This window comes from Pteronotus mesoamericanus, unplaced genomic scaffold (genome assembly GCF_021234165.1).
Source record: "Pteronotus mesoamericanus isolate MK-2021 breed Mesoamerican mustached bat unplaced genomic scaffold, CSHL_Meso_final contig_116, whole genome shotgun sequence".
Lineage (NCBI taxonomy): Eukaryota > Metazoa > Chordata > Mammalia > Chiroptera > Mormoopidae > Pteronotus > Pteronotus mesoamericanus.
Window position 1 is genome coordinate 7,264,180 of NW_026555027.1, and position 18,609 is coordinate 7,282,788.

General features: G+C 47.4%; 1 protein-coding gene across 1 annotated transcript in view; it reads right to left on the bottom strand.

Annotated features, from left to right (window-relative positions):
- The window catches only part of DSCAM (DS cell adhesion molecule), a 524,904-nt gene that overhangs the window by 442,846 nt on the left and 63,449 nt on the right, over nt 1–18,609 (bottom strand). The gene's annotated exons all lie outside the window — the stretch shown is intronic.

An 18,609-nucleotide genomic window follows, 5' to 3' on the forward strand; every position in this document is an offset into this window, starting at 1 on the left:
GCACCTCACACAGGGCTCTGCACGTTTTGATATAAATGAAACTCAAAGCCCTAGTAAGAAGGACAAAATGCTACAGACGGCCTCCTGCCACATCGGAGACAGGGAGCTGCAAATACGCGGTTAGCGTTGAGCTGGCCCATGTCTGACCTGCTGGCAAAAGTAAAGGGAGCGGAGTGAGGTGGGCGGCTTGGTCAGAGACCTAGAGGCCAGTGCTGAGACCCTGCCGGACACTCAGCGCAGCCCCGCTAAGGAGCTGTCCGCAGGTGTCCTCTTCCCCACCCCCTCCCCCTGCAGGAGAGGCAGGACGGGCTCCTCTTTACAATTCAAGATTTCCACAGAGCATCAAGCCTCATTTACATCTGAGTGCTAATTACCCCAACCGCACCAGTCTCCGCAGCGCCTGAGTGCTGCTGGGTTTCAAGAATGCCCAACTTCCGCTTAGAGAAAAGGATGGAAGGCGAGGGTTGGGCCATCCCAATTGGAGTGAAGGACTTTGACCCAGGCCAGGCAGGCTGGGGACCACACGCGCCTGGGTGGTAGGGACACTGTGGGTGAAAGGAGGGCCCAGAAAGACAGGAAGCGCAGTCAGCAGAGTTTGCCTGGAGGCTTTGAGATAAGTGGTAAGACCCTGCCAATGTCTCCTGTAATTTACAAGGTCCTAGTCCAAAGAGCAGCAGTTGAGAAGGATGCTAAGCTCAGCAAATCTCGGATGGCTGTCGTTCACCAAGTCCAGGTGAATCAGCCCGCAGTCTCTTTGTTGAAGTTGATTCAAGCTTTCTTAGTTCTGGGGCCACTGTGTGCTCTGTGGGTAAGGACAAAGGCTGTTCCTCTTGCGGGGAATTTGGTGGGGAGAATAGAAGAAGCTCCAAAGGTCATCTCAGAGCAGCGCCACCTACAGCCAGAGCCAGGACAGTGATCGCTAGTGGAGGAAAAAGATGAGCACAAAATAGTGAAAATGGTCCCTTGTCTTTTAGCGGCTGTGCCTTCGTGGCATACAGAAAAGATCAAGCATGGTGGACTAGAGGTTAACAATGCCTGCCTTGACAGGTAGGACAGAGGAATGAAAGTGCATATTTAAAATGCACAGAGAGGCTGCTTAATATCTTTTATATCTGCATAAACAGGTTCGCGTGCGCACAGGCACATACACACTCTCTTCCAGAATGGCATCCCCTCCCAACTACTTGGCCCTGTGCATAACAAAGAGACCTATCTACTACCTCCCAGAGCAGTGGCTCTCAAAGTGTGGTTCCGCAGACCCACAGCATCAGCCTGACCTAGGAGCTTGTTAGATATGCACATCTTAGCCCCAACCACCGATCTATGTTATCAGAAAACCTGTGCTTTAATGAGCCCCCCAAGTTATTGTAACACACACTGGAGAGCCACTAGTCTGGACCAATGGTTTAGCTACCTGGCTGCACAGTAGGTTCATCTCGGATATTTCTACAAAGCATAAGTACCGTGCTCCCCACCTCCACCAAACCAAGTCAGTCAGAATCTCCATAAATAGAGTCCAGGCCCAGAACTTTCTTTCATAAGCTCTCTCCCAGGTGATTGGAATGGGCAGCCACTGCTGACAAACCACTGCTCTGCGTCCCATGGGTGAGGAGCTGCTTAGTGGTTCTCATACTGAACGTTCACCCCTCCCTTCCTTTGCTTCCTTAAATGCGAATGCCTACTGTGTGCCAAGCACCGCAGTAGGCAATGGGGGTATACGACACCATGGACCATGTACTTCTGGAGTTTATAGTCTGGTGGGCATCACAAAAAGCTCACCATTTATCGCCACACAAGGTGTGCACTACACAACCCCCATAGGTACCCTTCCCATCTTCACATGCATCCTGTATAGCCACACACAACATCTGAGGTTGAAGCCCAAGGCAAACCTGGCACCTGAGGGTATAGAACATGTAAGTTCCAAGCCTCTGCAGTTGACCCTGCCAAAGTCTTTACAGAAATTCCCAACAATACCAAGGCCAGTGAATTGATTTGGCATCACTCTGTTATATATAATTACTACATTTATTAATTTCCAAGGGACACTGAGGGTTATGACTTTGCTGAGCATGGTGGCTTTATTTTGTAATGAACTGGTACCAATATCCAGCGTTTGCACTTTGAAGTTACTTTATTCTTACTGGGGTTGGCAAAATAGCGGCCCCCAAAGATATCCAGGCCTTGACTCCTGGAACCAGAGAACATCTCCTTATAGGACAACAAGGACTTCACAGAGGTGATTAAGTTAAAGACCTTGAGATGGGAAGATTATCCTGTATTACCTGGGTGGGTCATAAATGCAATCCCAGGGGTCCTCGTAAGAGACGGACAGAGGGAGATTTGATAAAGAGGAAAACACTGTGACCACCGTGGACAAGATGCTGGGTTTCTTGGCTTTAACACTGGAGGACGGGGCCGGGGCCCAGACGTACAAGGAAGGGAGCTCTAGAGTGGGAAAGGCGGGAGAATGCTCCCTCGCCCATGGCCCTGCAGGGGATGTGACCCTCCCGACATCCTGACCTGGCCCAATGACACTGAGTGTGGCCCTCTGGCCTCCATAACTACAAGAGAATAAGTGTGTGCTCGTGATTACTTGCTACAGCAGCAATATAAAACTGATACACTTATGTATACCCAAATAAAGAAAGTTCTGACGAATAAGGGTTTGAGAGAGAAGTTAAGAGCAAGTGAAATTTAATGACCTCCCCCACTGCCGCCAACCCAGCTCTGGTTGGCCGGGCTCTGTGCTGGTCACTTTACATGGATCAGGTCTCAGGCTCACAAGAGACATGCGAGAAAGGTGATAGCATTATCATCACCACCTCCATTACCACCACCTTCTCCTCCTCCTCCATCTTCATCATCATCGTCATCATCATCATTTCAGTTTTAAAGATAAAGTTAAATTACCAAAAATGTTAAGTAATGGCCCCCCAAATCACTCACCTGGTAAGTGGTAGTCTGAGTTTGAACCCATGTCTACTTGACTCAAAAGTACAATTTCTAAAATACTGTTTCCGTGAAACAATGAACACTTAGAGTCCCTGGGAATGGCTTTTGCACTGAGGTCTCAAATTCTACTCTCATTAGAACATAGCAGGCGACCAGTTAACACTCTTTATGACCTAACAGCAGCGTGGCTGAAGCAAGTAGTTTTGAAGAGCTACAGAGCAGATGTTACCAAGAGCGACCCGAAAGAGCAGCCCACGCCACAGACACGGTTTATACAGAATATTAGCATGGAAAATGCCGTTAATTATGCCCCATCCAACACCATCTTACCCAAAAGAAGTAGCTTCTGCATCATCAACTTCTGGCAGCACCTCTGTCAAATCTGAGTTGCCATTTCCATCCTTGTTCCCCTCCCTGACGTCATAGAAGGCATCAACCTGCTAGACAGGTTCAATTTCACCTCCCTCCAAAAAAAGGGCTATGAGGGTTTACTCGATTGGAAGGGGAAAAATCCAATTTATATCAAAAACTACATATATGAGATGAAGAAAAATTATTAATTTTTATTACAAATTAATTTTATGCATGTTATTTTATAAATAAAATGTATTCATGGCATGGAAAGTTCCTCAGATGGGGTGCTTTTATCCGGTCAATACTTCTCAGTAACTCTCACAAGTGCTCGATCTAAGGGACGCTCCTCAACATCCCTCGGAATGTGTCTTTGCCTTTATGATAGAAAGGAGTTAAAATTCCCAAATTCAGTCAATCAATTTCAAAGCAAAGTCCAACAGAAATAACAATAATTCTGGTACCGGACGTTTCCATAGCGATTCCTCTGTACCAGGCAATGTTTGAGGGCTTCACAGACAGTAACTCTTTACTCTTCCCATTCTCAGGAAATATTTTTCTCATCCCTGTTTTGCCAGTGAGGAAACCAAGGCACAAGGCTACGAAGAGGCAGAGCCAGAACTCTATGCTAAGCATACGGTCTCCAGAGTCTGGCTTCTTCAGCACAGTATTTTAATGTCTCATCAAAATTCTAAAAGGACATTTAAAGAAACTTGAATTTCTTACTGTAAAATTTACCCAAAATCTAAAGAAGGGAGAAGAGCAAGGACTTGCCCTCCTAGAAAACAAGACTGATTATGAAACCTTGGCAATGAAGTCAGCATGGAGTTGGCCCAGTGATAGATTGGTGGGCTTCTGGAACAAACTAGAGAGGCCACAGATCCATACACACATGGGAACCTGATACATGCTTGAGACAGAGGTAACCTGACAACACATGACACAGAGGTATGATGGGAAGGAAAAAGGAAATAATTCAATTAATGATTCTGGGACGATTTGCTATCCAGATGGAGGTAAATAAAATTTAATCCCTGTCTCTCACCATACAAAAATCAATTCTGGCTTAATTAAGGCCTTAATGAAAAGAAAGGCAATGCAAGATGTTCTAGGGGGAGAAAAGGAGATTTTTTTAGTAGGAAAGCATTTTTTTAAGACACAAAACACTAATTAACAATTGTAAAATTAACCTAAGATCACCTATTCATCAAGAAAAACAAAAAGGTAAAATATGAGCTACAAACTGGAAGATATTTACTGTACCAATAACAATATAACTTAAGAAGAGTTAGTATAAAGAATACTGATGAACTAAAAAAGAGAGAGAGAGAGAGAGAGAGAAAGAAAGAAGATAAATAACCCAATTGGGCTAAAGGCATTAGTAAGCATTTCACAGAATTAGAAACATGAATAGTCCATACACATATGGAAAGATGCTTAACTTCATTAGTTAAAATGTAAATGTAAATTAAAATTAAATGGGAGATGTAAATATCACACACAAAATTGATAGAGTTAGGAAGTCTGACAGTACCATGTGCTAGGAAGGACATGGTGAAATGGAAATGGAAATATGCATGGTTCTGTTGGGCTTCCCATCAAGATGGCACAGTAGATAAATGCTGTCTGTGCTCACCACCTCCCATGACCACGTCAAAATTACAACAGAACTACAGAACCATCATCACTGAGAGCTGCCTGATGCCCCAGTGAACAGAAGTCCTATAACTAAGGATATACATAAGAAGTCATGTTGAGACTGGTAGGAGGGGCTGAATGGGCTGGTCCTAGACCCACGTGTGATAGTTAAGAAATGGGAGGGGTATCTCGGCTGTAATAGTCCCCTCTGAGGGTCAGGGACCCCAGCCCTAGATCAGGTTTCCAACCTTATGGTTCTAGTGTCAAAAGAGAAGTCCCCCTAACTTTTGGTGAAAACCAGCAGGGATTACGGCTGAGTGAGACAGAGGGCTTCTGGAGTCCTAGGTGTTCCTGCACACGCACTTCCTTGCTGACAAGCTCACTTGCTCTGAACTCCAGTGCTAGGGCAGCAGCTCAGAAAGCACCAGGGACATGCAGGGAAAAACTGAATTGTCTGGCTTCAGGGAGAGGGCTGAAGGGGCAGCTCTGCCTGGGCAGGCACAACTGTTCCTGTGTTGAGCCCTCTCCCCACCCAGCCTGCAGGAGCAGATGGGTGCCAAGTCTGAGTCTCCATCAACCTGGCTAACACTGTTCAACCTCTCCTGGTGATCCCCTGAAACCCTGTCCCACCCAACTTGCTTGCCTACCCAAGACGCTTCCAGCAGTTTTTCCATACAAACAACCTGTCTTAGCTCATGCTACAGACTCTCCTAAAGACTCTCAAAGATTCACAGATCCTGGACAAGCAGTGTCTGGCCCTGGAATGTCCTGCACCTCTTGCTAAGCAGCCCTAAGCCCATCACTAGTGGCAGCCAACCTTGGTTCATAGCTTAGCCTCTTCCAGGCACCCCAAAGCCCAGCACAAAGAGCAATAATCTGTAGATCACTCAGTAGTGCCTACCTGATGATGCTCGGCCAGGCAGAGGTAGCAGTTGACTTTGGCCCGTACCAGAGCCCCACCCAAGAGGCCTCAGAACCATCATGCCCAATGGCCAGCTGCAGACCATATCAGAGCACCACCCACCACCTCCACAAATGACACACCCAAATGGTGGACTCAGCAGGCACTAGAGCCACACTAAAGTGAGTCCTGCTCTGTGTGGTCAACCCCCCGCACAACAGCTCCTCTACTATAGTCACATCCATTCCTATGCCCATCAGCCTGAGGGTCAGTCCCCACATTGATGTGCCAATAGCAATCAAGGCTCAATGACAACAGAGCACACAGAACCACACAAGAAATACACCTGAGGCACCTGGCTCAAGCAACCAGGGAAACTGCACCACTGGGCCCCATAGGACATATACTACATAAGGCCACTCTACCAAGACCAAGACAAATAACACATCTGCTTAATACATAGAAACAAACACAGGAAGTCAGGCAAAATCAGGAGACAAAGACACAAATCCCAAATAAAAGAACAGAACAAATAAGAAAAAGAACTGAACAGAATGGAGACATACAATCTAACAGATGAAGAGTTCAAAACACTGATTATAAAGATGCTCAATGAACTTAGGGGAAGAGTAGATGAACTTAGTGAGAATTTTAACAAAGGGATAGGAAACATAAAAGTAGAAATAGAAAACAAAAAAGGAACCAGTCAGAAATAAAAAATACAATAACTGAAATGAAGATATTAGAGGGAATCAACAATAGATCAGATGAAGTAAAGGATGGAATTGGCAACTTGGAACGCAAGGTAGTTAAAAACTTTCCTAACCTGGAGAAGGAAATAGACATACAAGTCCAAGAAGTACAGAGAGTCCCAAAGAAGAACCCAAAGCAGCCTGTACCAAGACACATTATAATTAAAATGCCAAAGGAGAAAGATGAAGAGAGAATCTTAAAAACAGCAAGAGAAAGCATTGTTATGTATAAGGGAGATCCAATAAGGCTTTCAGCTGATTTCCCAGAGGAAACTTTCCTGGCCAGAAGAGATTGGCATGAAATATTCAAAGTGATGAAAAGCAAGGACCTAGAGCCAAGATCACTTTACCTGGCAAGGCTATCATTTAGAATCAAGGGAGATAAAGAGCTTCAAAAACAAACAAACAAACAAACAAACAAAAAAACTAAAGAAGTTCATCACCGTCAAACCAGTATTAGAAAACATTTTAAAGGGACTTCTTTAAGAAGTAGAAGAAGAAAATCAAGCAAACAAATAAAATTAGAATAACTACATGTGTATCAATAATTACTTTAAATGTAAATGGATTAAATATTCCAATCAAAAGGCATATTGTAGATGAATGGATAAGAAAACAAGACCCTTATACATGCTGCTTACAAGACACCCACTTTATATCAAAAAACATACAGACTGAAAGTAAAGGGATGGAAAAAGATATTTCATACAAATGGGAACACAGAAAGCTGGGGTAGCAATATGTATATAAAACAAAAGCTATAAGAGACAAAGAAGGACCGAGCAAATCCACTTCTGGATATGTATCCAAAGAAACCCAAAACACTATTTTGAAAAGACATATACACCCCAATGTTCATTGCAGCCTTATTTACAAACACCAAGATATAGAAACAAGTGTTCATAGATAGATGAAATGGATAAAAAGGTGACACACACACACTCACACAAAATGGGATATTACTCAGCCATAAAAAATGAAATCTTGCCATTTCCAACAACATGGATGGACCTAGAGAACATTACGCTAAGTGAAATAATTCTGACAGAGGAAGACAAATACCATAGATTTCAATTATAAGTGGAATCTAAAAAACAAAATACATCAACAAACAAAACAGAAATAAATGCACAGAGAGGGAGAACATTTTGATGGTTGGGAGAGGGAGGGATGGGGATAAAGGAGACGAGATTAAGATGTGCAAATTGCCAGTTATAAAAACAGTTATGGGGATGCAAAGTACAGCGTAGGGAATGTAGTCAATAACATTGTAATAGCTGTGTATGGTGTCACCGGTACTAGAGTTATTGGGATGATCACTTCTTAAATTATATAAATGTCTAATCACTATGTTGTACACCTAAAACTAATATATATTGTTTATCAAGTGTAACTGAAAAATATAAAATTATTTTTAAAAAGAAATATGCTTCTGTTGGTAGTATATACTTATACAAAAGACACATAAACCTGTGTACCATATCAAAGCCTATTAATAATAGAATATATTATTTACTAATTATGTATTTAAATCTATCATCTAATTTCCATTTATGTGACCAGAGATATTATGGAGAAACTTTCCCTTTTTTCTTTTAAATCATCAAATTGCCCATCTCTACTAGATCATTCCTAATAGTATATAAATGCCTGAAATGTTATTTCTCCTCTTAATGGCTCCACTTTCCATTCCAGCCTCCTTTTCTTGCATTTTAAGCAGATTTTCGTCCCCATGTCTCCATCAAAACTATTACAGAACTATTCTGCTCTTACAGAAGTCGGCAGCGACCCCCACGTCCCCCGGCAGGATACTGACGTCGCTGCCCACGCCCGGCTTCCCTCCCCCCGACAGGAAGACTCTCGCTGCTCCCTCCTGGTCTGCTTTGCTGGTTCTCTCTCATTTCCTAATTTCTAAATTTTGAAGCATCCGAGCATTCAGTGCTTGGACCTTTCCCATTGTTATTGATACATACTCCCTGATGAGCACACCCATTCTGGAGGGTTTTAATAGTTATCTCCAGGCTGTTGGCTCTTAAATCTCTGTTTCCAGCCCTGACCTCTGAACTCAAAGCTTCTACACCCAGCTGTCTGCCTGCACCCCGCCTACCTCAGTCTCCCCCAGGGTGTTGACTCAGCATCACAAACAACACACTCCTGATGGAGCCCCTGGTCCTCTCCCCAGGACCTTCTCCTCTCTCTGTCCCCCCAGTGCCCCTGCCACCCTGCTTGCTCAGCCTGTGGCGATGACGGAAACTAGGAAGCAGCTGTCGCTTCTTCAGTCACCCCAAATTCAACCCATCGGAAAATCCCAACACTCAGCCTTGGCATCGGCTGGAAGCACGCCCGCCCTTCCCCACGTCCATGTCACCTGTCATTAGCAGGACTGCCATGACCCCTATCTGGTCTGGTCGCCTGGCTCCGTGCCCCACCCCCCTCAGGTCTACTTTCACCACAGTCGCCAGAGAAACCTTGTCGTATGACAAGTCATATAACATCACTCTGCTCCAACCCCTGCAGTGGGTTCCTCCCTCTCTGTCCTCGTCCACTATGGGACCCCCTCTGCTGCCCCTGCTCTGTCACAGCGACCTTCTCACAGCACCTGAAGCTCACAGAGTCTCGCAGCCGGGCGGGCATCAGTGCCTGCTGCCTGCTCCGCCTGGAGAGCTCTCCCCTCCCCCAACACCTCCACCACCGTCTTCCTCACCTCCTCCAGCTACTCACCCAAACGTTCCCTTCTTGGCCCCCCATCTGAAACTCCACATCTCCCCTAAAATCACTCTTCCCCTAACATTACTCTTCTTTGCTGCCTCCTTTCTCTCTATACCCCAATTATAACACGACAGGCTACGTATTCTATTTATCTTCTTTATTCCTCCCCTTTCATCCACAAGAATTCAGCCACCTTAATGCATGGGGTTTGGCTATTGTGTTCATTCTATCTCCCCAGAACTTAGAATCAATGTGCAACACACAGTAGTTTCCCCCAAACTTATTTGTTGGGCAGATGAACAAACCGTACACATCATCATGGATAAATCTCAAAGCAATAATGTGAGGGAGAACAAAGCCAGTCCCAGATGAACACCTCCCCTGCGGTTCCAATTACATAAAGTTCCAGAGCATGCACATCTTAGCAAGATACTATTTAGGGCTACAAGCCTATGTGGCACTAGAAAGAAAGGCGAGGATTCACTAACGTCGAGTTCGGGGAGGGGTCCCTCTGTGGGAGGGGTCGTGATTGGAGTGGGGACATGGGAATTTTCAAGGACAGTCTCTTCTGTTTCTTAAATTAGACAAGGATTCCCTACATGCTTACATTTCATCCGTGTAGCCAAGTTTTAAGTTGCATTTTAAAAAGACAAGAGACGTCATTTGGAGCACATCAGACCACATCCCCTCTCCAGATCCCATATTCGCAATAGAAATGGCCCCCCCATTAATCTGATGATCGGTTCTGTTTATTTGGCTGTATTATAAACTCACTGTGCAGCAAAACCAGGCCACTTTTGCTTAGCTCCACAGCCCAAGTGGGTGACAAAACTCACCTCAAGGGACTGACCCCCAAGAACACTCAAGGCAAGAAGAAGGTGAGGTTTCTCTCTCACCTTGCATCCCACAACCGCACAGTGTCCTGGTAACAATGAAAACAAGGACTGATTCATTCCACAGACCTCGGGGTTTTACTTAGTATTATGAGCATCAGTACCCTGAAAAGAGAATGGGTCCCTAAAGACTTCATCAAGAGCAGGGAAGGGTGCTTCCTTTCTACTCTACCCCTCCTTTTCTGAAAGGCTGGCTCAGCACTTCCTCCTGCCTTGAGCAGCGGGTCCCGCTCCACTCACATGTGGGTCCTCAACATGCTCACGCAGCTGAAAACCACGCCGTGAGTCAGAGACACCATTAAATGTTCTTTCTTAGGAAAATCACCTGTGGCTCTACTGCCATCTGACAATTTGGCATGAAGACCAAGACGACCTGAGGCAATATGTGAGAAGAGGTGCAGTTAATTTAAAATATTGTTACAGCATGGGATAAGGACACAGGCATTCAAGTGAAGCCCTGTGATAGAGCCTGGGGAAATAAATAAATAAATGCATGAACGTACAAAGGAGGGAGGGAGGGACGGAGGGAGGGAGGTAAGGAGGGAAAGGAAGTGGAGAAGATGAAAGAAGGAAAGAGGGAAAGGAAGGAAAGAGGGAGAGAAGAAGGAATAAAAGTGTTTTGGTCAATAGTAAAGCCACAGAAATTACCACATAATAGGCACTCAAGCCTTGGCTGGTGTGGCTCAGTGGACTGAGCGCCAGACTGCAAACCCAGAGATCACCGGTTCAATTCCCAGCCAGGCACATACCTGGGTTGCGGGCCAGGTCCCCAGTTGGGGATGTGTGAGAGGCAACCACACACTGATGTTTCTTTCTCTCTCTTTCTCCTTCCCTTCCCCTCTCTCTAAAAATAAGTAAATAAAATATTTTTTAAAAATTAAACACCTGTCAAATCAAAGGAGGAGTGGACTGGATATCAAATAATGGATGTCAAATGACAGGCGAAAATATGGCCCCAAGTCTCTGTCACCTTGTCCAGTGTGCCACACCGCCCTTCAGCTTTCACCGTGTGAAAAACTCAATTAAGAAAGCATTTCGCCTCCGTCTCTTGCCTGCCTGTCTGTGCGCCGGCTACATGGCAGGTGTTTGATAAGCGCTCCGTGTTACTTCATTAGTGCATGTTTGGGGAGGGTGTCTACAAGAATCAATCCAAGTTGGTATATCAGGAGGTTTTCCCTGGTCTGTTGGATCCCAGAAAATGGCCCTTCTCCACGGAAACTTTGCTTATAACTGGCGAAACCAATGTGGCAACACCAAGACCTGTATCTCCGGGTTACAAAGAGCCTTGGATTGGTCAAAACCTTCCCTAGCTCAGCTCCAGTCCTTTGCCCTCCAGAACGGCACTGCCCTATAAAGCAGCCACCAGCCACACGTGACTATTAAACTCAAGCTCATCACAATTACGTAACATGAATGATTCCACTCCTCAGTCACTCTAACCACATTGTAAATGCTCAGTAGTCACATCCGCCCAGTAGCTCCCAGCCACTAAATGGCTTAATGTTCTAGAACCTTTCCATCATCCAGGTATCACCTGCACCTGGGACTGTGCCCCAGTGGCTGCTTAGGATAAGCCAGCTAGAAATCTTTACAATTACAGAAAGGGCTAAAATAATTTAATAAGGATTATGGAACTAAAAAACAAAAGACATGAACCATGGTTTTAAAAGCAACAATATAAATAAAGCAACATTTATTGGGGATAGAGGATGAGTAGATTCTCCACCTAAAGATGAAAGAAAAAGTTTACACAAAGAGTAAGCCAATAAAAATGACACTCTTTAGACTTGTATCACACTGAATTGAAAGCCAGTGCATTGGTCAAGAGACTAATCCATTTACAAACTAACTGGATTGTTAGGTGCCCAGTACAATCAGAGTAGCCTTAGGTAGCCCTTCCAACTAACGGTAGTACATGCTTTTAAATAACTGTAAGATGAGAACAGTCATCTGAAATGTCCTGTTTAACCCCCTTTGCTATTGTAGAAATGAGGCTGTAGATCAAGCTAATGGAGGACACGCACGTAATGTGCATAAAAAGGACAATTGGAAGAGAAGTACAAAGTTAACAACATTAACTTTGTAGCATGAATTAAGACAAAAATCTGAACTGTCCTTGGAGCAAAGCTGTCCCCAGGCCCTGTGACCACAGTCCATGGTCCTGTAGCTTGCTGCATTCATGATGCTGAAAGGTATGATGGAGACCCTCACCTGGGCAGAAACTGAAGGGACTGTGCGACGTGCTGTCCCAGTCTGTGTCATTGTGAGACCCCTGCGGGACAAACACTGTTGGCAGCAGAGCGCTGTGGCAGTGCCAGCCCCTCCCCGGGACTTCTGCTCCCGCTTTCCCTCTGTAACGCACTCCCTCCTCCTCTGTCCCATTCCGCTTCTGCACCTGCTCGCCATGTCTGCATACAGCAGACTGCAGTCGCTTCTTTCTGCTGAACACCTTCTTTTGGTGATAGAATCCCTACTCACCTTTTGTTTTATAGTCAACAATTACCTGAGCTTGCCACTTAGCCTCTCTGCATTTCAAATTTTCATTTGAAAATTGTAGGGGGTTGTGCAAGGCCGTGACATTTCTCTCATTTTCTAGGGGCATGAAATCTATGAACACAGTAGTGACAAAAATGAAAAAGAATAATAGCAGAGTCTTTCTTGTCATGAGGCCGGTTTCTCCTCCTCCAATGCTCAGCTCAGTGGGTGGGACCAACATCTTCACCACACCAAACACATGGGAGCCATGCCCCATCCGTCTGGTGGCCTTGTCACTACGACAGTCCTGTCCTCCTGGCTTCCTCACCACTCCCTGCATGCACAGGACGCTCTACCGGGACCACTGCCGCAGAGTCCTCTCCACTGTCACATTTCCAATCGGTTCTCTGCCTTCTAACAGGTATTTCTCAGACACACTTGCAATGTGAGCAACACTTTGGACCTACTAAATCAGTCTACCTCTGGTTTCTCTCAGAAGAAGGCCCTGAAACAGGGACTCCAGTGAAAGCAGTTTATTTAGAAGGTGATTTCAGAAAACAGAGGCAAGGCCCCTCGTTGTCAGGGCGCTCGGAGAGCCAGCATACAACCACGCACCTCAGCCTGCCTGAGAGGCTCGCGTACGGGCCCCCACCCCCACAGACATGGAGGGGGGGCTGCTCCCAGGAGTCAACGCCCAGGCTCGCCTGTCTTCCAGGGTCTTCCTGAGGGGAGCCCCCAGGCACAGTGTCGCCACTGCCCAGAGCTGGAAGTCCTCCTGACTACCTGCTGGAAATGCTAAGGACGGAGACATTCGGGTGCCAATAGCATCTGCTACAAAACCAGGCATTTTCATTTCCTCGCTGTCCTGTGGCTTCTTCATGCACCAGGCTGGTAGCAAACATTGCGTTGGACTTGAGTCCACGGTAAGCATTCAGTTAGAAAGCCAAGCTTTATGGGGTGGCGGAGAGGAGAAGGGATTTTCTGATTTCCCAAATCCTCGTCTAGTAAGGGCAAGCATAGTTGGGCGGTCCGGTGATGGAGTCTGGCTGAGAGACCAGGGAGAGGGGCCTCAGGACAGGGTTCCTGCAACATGGGGAGACGTGGCTGTTGTCTCAGTTCCTGAGTGGGATCTTAGTGGTGAGGGAAGAGCTGGTCTGAGAAGTGGAAACTCTTCATGAGCAGCGGAAGAGACCAAAAGGAGAAGGAAGCTCTGCCATCCCGAGAGGCCACAGCAGGATGGGAATGGCGGGGTGACAGAACACGTCGGAGCAGGGCTGAGGGGGCACGTGGTCACCCATGGCCGCGGCGGGAGGTGCCGGAGGTCCCCATGCACACAATCCCTGCGCACGTTAGCTGACATGCCCGTCCGAGAGCAAAATGATGTGTTAATTAAAACAGATGCCATTTAATTAGCAGGTGCAACAGCCCCAGCAAACTGCTACAGAGAGCTAAACTCCTCATTCAAAAGGATCTTTGTAAACTGAAATTAATATTTAAAAAAAAAAGGACTTCAGAAAATTGGGTGCAACCTAAAATGTTTGACTCTGTTAGTTTGGAGAGGAAGCAGAGGTGAGCGGGGAAGGGCACTCGGGGCATCAGACCCTAACGGTGCCATCGCCACCTCTGGGTGCGTGGAGATGAGAGCAAAGGTGGGCAGTGCGCCTGCCCCTCCCCCGGTGAGGCGCTCTGCAAAGGGCAGGGAGGGCCGGCCCTGGGACCGCCAGCTCCTCCCAGCCTGGACGCCACCGGGCCCTGTCCTGGTCCCTGACCTGCCCTCCTGCTTGTCCTGTTGCCTCCACGGGACCTCCCGGTCTCCACGACGTCACCGGCCAGGCACCAGGCGCAACTCTCCCCGCGGCCCAGAGCTCTGTGTGCACCCACTGCACCTTTCTTATGAGTTGTTTACTCTCTGTGGCATCTGTGGCCACAAATGGTGATCTCTAATTAAGAACACTGAGACAATAAAAGAACTGTCCCCCGAGAAAGGAATTTGAGGCTCTAGAAAAGGGGGGTGGAGTTGGAGGCATCACGCCAAGGCAGGAGGACACCCCCCTACACAAGGCTGGAGTTGACACCTCGTAGGAGCCTTTTTCTCTGGAAGAAATTAGTTCAGGGCCTCTTTGCAAGAAATAGGCTAAGAATCTGCTGGACACTCCTATCAGAGGGGAGTTGATCTGCTTTGATGTCCACGCCCAGTGCTGAGCCTTCTCAGGACTCAGCCAATGTGTTTTATTCCACTGAAGCCCGTGGACGTTCTCCACCTCCGGCTCTGCGTTTCCTCCTCCAGAGGCCCCTCACTTCGCATTGCTCCTCGTCCGCACCACTGGCCAAAGTGGGCAAGATCATTAGCTTCCCCCTCTCGGTGCTAATTACACGGCCTCATTTGCCCCACGCGGCAGCCACACCCCCACCCTGCTCCCCGGACCCGCGGGAGGCAGACAGCCAGCGCGCCAGTGACAGCTGGCAAGCCAGCCTCTGGGAATAAAACATTTTAGCACTTCATAAATTTCTAACAAGGTTTCAAATTGCCGCCGTCTCCCTCCTCTCAGCTCTGTCAGCTCGCAAAAGGAGGGGAAAAAGGCTTATTAAACCTACATCGCGAAGTGCTGCTGGAGAGATTGCTACTTATTAAAAATAATGAACTGCTAGGACCAAATTGCAGAGTAAGGAAATGCTCCCCATTTCCCCCATAGAGAAAACTGCAAAATAGATCCTTCCCGTCTTACACGTATGTGGTACAGATGGCTACATTACCAAAGAACTAAGAACATATCACAGCACAGTATCTGAGAGAGGACATTCTTCAGCCCAGTAGAAGGTGACATAATACACGAAACACTGAGAGACTGTGTGACAATACTGAATATGAACAGTAAGGCTTGATGTCATTCCTAAAGTGGGTCATTTCAGATTCTTTTCCTGCGTGTCCTTTGGCTGTGAGGAAACGGTGGCCGGTGAGGATTCAGCGGAGAGAGACAAAGCCTCGCCAACCTCACTGCCGCGACCACTTCCTCATGCTGGTCCCCACCACTCGTTTGACAAAATAAGCACCGCCATAAAGCCTCCCAGTGCCGTGGCTCTCCATGTGCAAGGAGAGGTGTTTGACAGGGACGATGCCCGCCCTACGAGGGCTGGGGGCGGGGAGCACTGGAGGGAAAGAGAAAGGCGAGCCAGCGACATGCAGAGGCATCCTACCACCGGCTGGAACGTGGTAGAAAGGCGAAGGGACAGAGGTGTGCAAGCTGCCAGCTGGGAACACAGTCCCAGAGGCGAAGCCCAGCACCGGCCACACGGTCAGTAATGCGGCGATAGCTGCGTGTGGTACCAGACTTATGGGGAGGCCACTGCTACGTTACATAAATGTCTAACCACTACGTTGTACACCCAAAACTAATGTAATATTGTGTAGCAACTGCGATTTGAAAATTTGTTAAAAAAAAAAAAAAGATTAAAATAAAAAATGCAGCAGCCCAGTGGGACGGGTGAGTGCAGAAAAATAAGAGAGACAATTTTAAAGACTTCCACCCTGAGGAAAGCAACATTCCTGTCGCGGCCGGCCCCCGGCAGCGACCAGAGCTGCCTTCGGCCCACAGCTCATACCACGACTCCGACTGAAATAAGGGGACTGAAATGGACACGCGAAGGGGATGGGGCAACGCTAGAGCATGGACGGATCCTGCCAGGGCTTGGGGTCCAAGTCCCTTTGAGCAAGGACACCCCAGGCACAAAGCAGGTCCCGGGAAGCCAGCAGCTGCTGGCCCCGCCGAGGCAGGCCTGCACGCCCCGCGCAGCGGCCGCCCGGTTCCCCGACGCTTTCTGCTTCCTCAGCCCGCGTAGGCTGCCCTGCAGGACGACACGGCCTCCCGTGCGAGCTTCCGCAGTGAGGGTCGCAGGAGATGCCAAGGCCCCGCGCTCTATTGCCATGAGGGAATACAAGCCCTCCTTCAACGTGCCGGCCTCGCCACCGTGCAGCTCAGCGCCCTCCGGACGGGGCATCGCACAACAGCTCCCGGCTGAGTTTCAGATGCCAGACGTCGCTTGGTATGAATTCCAGCCCTGCTGATATGTGGTCCTGGGCATCACAGCTGGTTGACAGGAGGAACTGCCCGTTCTGCAGATGGCGGCCCCATGTGACATTTGGGGTCTTTTGAGCCGTATTACCCATAGTGACTTGACATCGCCAGATTGCCAGTTGTGTTCTTTAGTTCTCTCTCTCCACTACTATATGGAGATATAGTACTAGGCTCAGGGGAGGTCACTTCATAAGTTATACAAATGTCTAAATATACATCTATAGATAGGAAAATTTATCTACATATATATCTATATTATAAATATATATTATATATCTATATAGTAGTGAAGAGCGAGAACTATACCTATATAGTAGTGAAGTATATATATCTGTACATATATATACACACACATATATGTTGTATGTATCTATACACATGCACATATCTATTTATTTTTCCCCACATGCACAGAGGTTTGGTGACAGGGTCAAAAAGAACAAAAAAACAAACAAACAAGGGTAATAAAAAGTGTGACTAAGTAGAAAATGACTTAAACACTTTGACATTGACTAATAATGGCAAACAACAAAAATGTGGATTTTTAGAAAGTCATCCAAGCTTTTCACACATAGGCTGTGACCTCACTAAAGAAAATAAGGCCACCCCAAGCCCATTCTGCACTGGGGATTGACTGCAGCACTGGGCCACCAAAGGAGACCTACCCGCATCCCCCGCTGCTTTGCAGTGACACCGCCTTTGGGGACCGCGGTGTGATCATTCTGAGAACAGCATCGTAACATACAGTATATTCATCCCGCTTTTCTGCAGGGTTCCAAGTGGCTTTATGGGCATTGTCTGGTCTCACGCTTGCACCAATCACCTCTTGCCTTCCACAAACAGAAGCCATTGTTCTCTGCCCCTCCCAGCAATTCCTGCAGGCGTACTTGGTGAGGACGAGCCAGGTGAGCGGCCTAGAGCTGGGCCAAATGTACAGATCAGACCCGAGTCTGATCACTTGCATCACACACCATTTCCACTTCCAGGTATGAGCAAGGATCGGTGAACGTCATGGGGTGGTCTTTCCCTGGTCAAGGTGGGAGTCCATCTGCACCTAGAAGCCCTGATGCACTTTGGTGGCCCGATCGGGAAGGGTTTCAGGTAAAGGCACGGTTCCCAAGGCACACACTGACCGTGACCAGAGGAAACCAGCGGGTACGAGGGACACAAGTCGATCACTGAACTGTGGGCAGGGGCTGGGGGTAAGGACGGAGGAGCTTGTGGAGGAGAAAAACACTGCTTTTCTTCTCACAAGGAAGGTAGAGGTCTATGTGAGACAGGGTTGGAGTGGTTGAAGTTTACCCAAAAGGGGAGGTTATCACAAGGATCTATACAAAATACAGTAGGTAAAGACCTTTCTCAATGTCAGGGTGAAGTCTTTTGGGGGTTAAAAAATCTGTAGAGGACAGTGGGGGTGTCGTTTGCTCCCAATGACTCACTGGAGTCTGTACCTCAGAGGCTCACGGGGTCCTGCCCTGCCCTGTTCTGCCCTCGGTCATCTCCTCTAAGGCTCCAAGTGCCAAGGTCAGCCCCCAGTTCCCCCCACTGCCTCTCCAATACATCCATTCACCAGGAACATTCCAGAACAAACGGTGATGTTTACTTCTTTGTGATAACCGACTTGTTCTCCCATAAATATTCTTAGTCATTTGAATGGTCTAAGCAACCTTCTGGAAAAGATGGCGTAGAGTCGTCAGTGCTCCTAATGCTTCCAGGCTGGCCGACTGCAGAGGGGCCTGCTGGGACAGGGGCCAGCCGGGGAGCTGCCACACGCCCTGGGCAGGCAGAGGCGCTCTGCTATCTCGGGCCCGGGGACTGCCTGGCAGGCAGAGGCGCTCTGGCTTGATGCTGTAGGACAGGGG